The sequence below is a fragment of the Oncorhynchus kisutch genome, linkage group LG5, assembly GCF_002021735.2.
Source record: "Oncorhynchus kisutch isolate 150728-3 linkage group LG5, Okis_V2, whole genome shotgun sequence".
NCBI lineage: Eukaryota > Metazoa > Chordata > Actinopteri > Salmoniformes > Salmonidae > Oncorhynchus > Oncorhynchus kisutch.
The window spans coordinates 11,381,133-11,386,040 of NC_034178.2; the positions used below are offsets into that span (position 1 = coordinate 11,381,133).

At 41.6% G+C, this 4,908-nt stretch overlaps 1 long non-coding RNA gene across 2 annotated transcripts; it reads right to left on the reverse strand.

The window, feature by feature from the left end:
- Nucleotides 1–331: 331 nt before the first annotated feature.
- LOC109890113 (uncharacterized) lies at nucleotides 332–2,563 on the reverse strand. Of its 2 annotated transcripts, none has more exons than XR_002255371.2 (3): nucleotides 2,247–2,563; nucleotides 1,761–1,925; nucleotides 332–1,037 (listed from the first exon to the last, which is right to left on the reverse strand). It is a non-coding gene; the product is annotated as an uncharacterized LOC109890113 (long non-coding RNA). The 2 variants fall into 2 exon arrangements; XR_002255372.2 differs by having other exon boundaries at nucleotides 2,242–2,563.
- Between the last annotated feature and the right edge of the window lie 2,345 nt (nucleotides 2,564–4,908).

Sequence of the window (4,908 nt, forward strand, 5' to 3'; positions counted from 1 at the left end):
AGTGGATTTGCAGTGAATGTGCAAAGAGCAAATTATACATTTGACCTACATTGTCTATGTCTTATCACAAAATCTAAAATCATGTGAATGCACCACATTTAAAAGTAGTAAAAACACTAAAAACAAAATTCTCAATTGAAATTGAAATTGGAACCCTACTAGATCCAGTTCTCTTTCTTCAGAAACACCACTGCATTGTCATGACCCTCTACAATACTGGTTCATCCTTTCCTCTAAAGGAGGGAATGAGGACTGGTTTAACCTGATGATGTTCTCCTTGGAAAACTGAGGGATAAAAACAACACAAAACATTAACAAAAATGTCCGCAAAATCAAACCAATTTATATACTGCAAAATAACTGTTCAGGCAGCCACTAAATTACAGTTCTGCATCATGCAAAATGATGTGCAAAACCATTCCCTGAATGCTATACACACACTTGTCTATGTGTACTGTCTGTATCCCTGTGAACATGTAATAACCATTACGTCCATGTTGGCCAGTTTGAGGGGGAGGTTCATGAGCCCTCTGTGTTTTGGGCAGAAAATGAATAAACCAAAAAAAAGTAACAGTAAGCTCGTAAAGGATAACGTCCATGGGTTGAGTTTGAGATGCAGCTAAAGTTATTACCTGTCCTTGTCATTCCACCGGTTTGATTCCAGCATAGACAGGCACAAAACGACTGGCTAAGAGTGCCTTAAATTAAAAGAAGCAACCAAGACCAAATCCAAAAATATGTAGTGAAAGAGATTTTGAAATGTTCCTTGACCCAAACATATTGCAAGATATGAAAACAATGGCCGTGCTCCTCATAAACATTTACGACAACATTTTGTGTTAAAGCCAAGGTTTATAGTAAGATACAGTAATATAATCTGCTCAGGCTTGTGGCAGGCTAGCTTTATGAGGTCCTCCCTGGAGGCTAAACTGGATAGGATGGTGTTCTTGCCACTTTTTGAATGCGTTATTGAGATGTGAAGGCGATTGCCTGCTTTACTGTGGGCATCACCAGGCAGAAACTCCTCGATGTCCTCCCTGGGGAGAACAAAGGGACAGATGCTTTTTTGTCATGTTTTTAATAATTAATTTAACAACACTGTACGGCTCTATAATAAAGCACGCACTTATTACACAATCTGTTGGCTGTGTAATGCATGCACTTAATGAAGACACAAATGCGACCATTGTTCAGTTCTATAGCCTTAGGTTGAATTTACTCCCACACATGAATAGCTCCATTTATTACAAAGAAGGTGTTACAAAAGAAAGAAAATGTACATAACACCCAGTTATCTAGGTGTTAAAGAAATACACAGAGTGTACAAAACATTAAGAGCACTTGTTCTCATTCAACCCAACCAACTGGGTCTCTGTGTTGTTCTGCCTGTCTATGTGTGCATATGCATCTGAGTATGACTGTTCTGTACACTGAGTATACAACACATTAAGAACACCTGCTCTTTCCATGACACAAGACTGGCCAGGTGAATCCAAGTGAAAGCTATGATCCCTTATTATGAAGGTGTTCCTAATCTTGGTATACTCAGCGTGTAGCTCTCTCAGAGTTAGTAAGTGACTACCAGAGTGTAAGCATGAAGTTATATCCAGGACTCACAGCTCCAAGCCTCTGGCATATTTGGCAAATCTGAAGGTAAATTCTTTGTAACCAAATGTATCAACCAGCAGTAGGCCTAAACGCAACCAAAAATGTACAAGGAATAGAAGAATAGGATAATGATGAGGAAGACCGTATCTTACCTCTAGTTTGTCTGGAGCAGTGATCATCACTGCAGCCACCAGAGCTCCAGCACATGCCCTGAGAGAGCCCAGCAGCTTGTCTCCATGTCTCAGTATGGCTCCACATGGTAGAGACCCAGGAATCCACACGCAGCAAAAGAAGGTTCACCACTGGCGCTGTCATCTCTATAAAGAGAACATAGCTAGCATTATTCATTGAATAAACTATGAGGTTAATTGACAAACATAGCTACTGTAACTTCGCCAGTGAAATATTGTGTAAAAAGCCTAATCAAATCCATATTAGCACAGTGGAATTTGGAGTTAGATAAACCTGATGTGGGCAACTGTAGTAGGCGAGGCTAAACAACATAGCTAGGCTTATTCACTCGTTACAGAGGCAGTCAAACTAATACTGTAAACTACAACAAGTATGTCCCTGCACGTTAATAACAAGCGTAGCATTCAAGGTTAATCTACACATACATAAAAAAAATACTACCTTACTGTTTATGGTGGCATTACGGTTTTAGAAACAATTGCAGTAAACTAAAACGGCTTGTTCTGCACTTCTTTTTTAATATTGATGACAATATAAAGAAGTGATGGGTCGTTCGCGAACGAGCCGGCTCTTGTAGGTGAATGTTGGGAGCCGGCTCGCATATCAGAAGAGCCGAATCTATTTATAAAAATATCCCAAAATTAAGAAATGAATAATCAAAAGATTTAAATGAATAGAATGAACTAATTCAAAGAATGAAAAAAAGAAATGAAACAATATAGGCCTAAATGCTCAAGCGCGCACATTCGTTCTGGCTGTCTGCTCAGACTAACAGCCTCACCTGTTGTTTCTGTCAATCAGACACGCAGTGTCAACCAATGAACCAAAGATGCGCGAGGGAGGGCCGAGCCAACTCACTCACAGTCACACACTTAGCAGCCGAGGAGAGAGAGGAAGGACAGCTGTGAAAACAACAGCTGGAAAATGAGTCTGAAGCACAGTAGCATTTGGATGCATTTTAGTAATGTAGACAATGTTAGAGCACAGTGTAGTATTTGCCAAAACAAAGTCTCATATAAAGTCGGTTCTATGCACAACCTACACCGGCGTATGCGAGCTGTTCACCCAACTGTGAAGCTAGCTGTAGTGGAGCTTCGAGAAACTAGCGGGCCTGCTAGTGATAGTGGTGGGGCCAGCACCTCCACGCGTGGAGATGTATCCACTCAGTCAAGTAGGCCCACTCCACGACCCACAGCAACGCAGTCGTCTATGGCCCAGTTCATGCCAAAGTCCGTCTGTAGCAAAACAAGGCCAAATTGATATTGCATTGGCTTAAATGATTACCACTGATTTACAGCCATTTTCGATCGTGGAGGACAGAGGTTTTAGAAATTATAGTAATAGTCTAAGTCCAATGTACACAATTCCAAGCAGGAAAACCCTTTCAAAATCACTTATTCCACAACTGTATGAGCGCACACAGGATTCAGTGTGGGAAAGAGTCCAGAAAGCTACTGCAGTTTGCCTTACCACTGACTGCTGGACATCAAGGGTAACCACTTCTTACATGTTGGTTACATGTCACTTCATTGAAGATTTTTTGATTTCTAGCTGTCTTCTGGACTGCTTTGAGTTCAGCGACAGACACACCTCAGAGAACTTGGCAGAGGAACTGTTGAGAGTGGCCAGAGAATGGCAAGTAGATGGAAAAGGGGTCTGTTGTGTTAGCGACAATGCAGCTAACATAACCAAAGTCATGAACATTTTAAAATGTCTTGCCCACACAATCAACCTGATTGTAAGAGATGCTCTGAAGGTGATGAAGCCCACTGTGGACAAAGTGAAAGCAGCTGTGGAATACTTCCACTACACAACGCCAGATGGGGATGCCTGAGCTGAGGCTTAAACAAAGCTGCACTACAAGTTGAAATTCAACATTTTATATGTTGAAGCGGTTTCTTGAGTCAAAGGATGCCATCATCTCTACCCTGACCATTGTCAATGCACCTGTTGATGCTCTGACCCAAGAGGAATTGGAGGTGGTGGAGGAGCTTTGCAGAGTCCTGGAACCCTTTGAGCAGGTCACTGTGGAGATCAGTGGAGAGAGGTACAGTAAGCAGTTATTACTACATCATTATTTAATCCAGTATTATATATGTATATGAGCAGTAGATGAGAATGTAGTATCAGTAGACAGAACATGAACCTGAACTAATAAGTCACTGTTCTCTCTTTTCAGCTATGTGACAGCCTCAAAAATGATACTCCTGTGTCAGGGTCTGCAGTGAATCACAGCCAGCCGCCAGAGAGAAGCAAATGTAACCACAGGACATGTGACAGAGTTGATGGACACCCTATGTTCATCAATGGACATAAAGTTCCACAGAATGGAATATAATCATGTGCTATCAGAAACCATTGCATTTGACCCTAGGTTTAAGAAGTTAGCCTTCGGTGATGCCAGAGTGATTGATGAGGCTCTTCAAAGAATAACCTCAGCAGCAGGGAGGGACATCCCCAGCAGTCAGCTGGCTCAGGCAACAGGAAGAAGAGGGATCAGATGGAGGAGAAGCACCAGCAGTAGCGCCACAAACGTCTGCTGTTTGGATGCTGTTTGACGAGAGAGCAACTGGGGATGCAGCACGAAGGAATCCCTCAGCAGATGCCATAATGGAGGTCCGATCCTATTTAGAGGATCCCCTCCAAAGATCTGCAGATCCTCTGAGCTGGTGTAATAACCATGCCTCTGTCTACCCACGGCTTACTAAAGTCATGACAGAGAGACTCTGCATAGTGGCCACATCCGTTCCCTCTGAGAGGGTCTTCTCGAAAACTAAACCACATCAGCCCCTCGAAAAAGCTAAATATGGTCAGCATTGCTGTGTGCTGCTGGTTATAACATGGCACTAAAGAAGAGAGAGAAAAGGGGGACCAGTTTAATGTATTAAGTGGGATTCTGCAGTTTTGCACATTGTTATTTATTTTTCTTTGATATGGTGCAATATTCTATTATTATGTTGTTCAGATTGTATTCATTTTGAATTGTTACATTTATGTACACTTTGTTTAAACACATTAAAAAAGTTATACTTTAAATGCACGTGTAATAGCATCCTTCTTTTATACATTTATTTCAATTTGTGGGATGCTGCAGTTTTGCAAATTGTT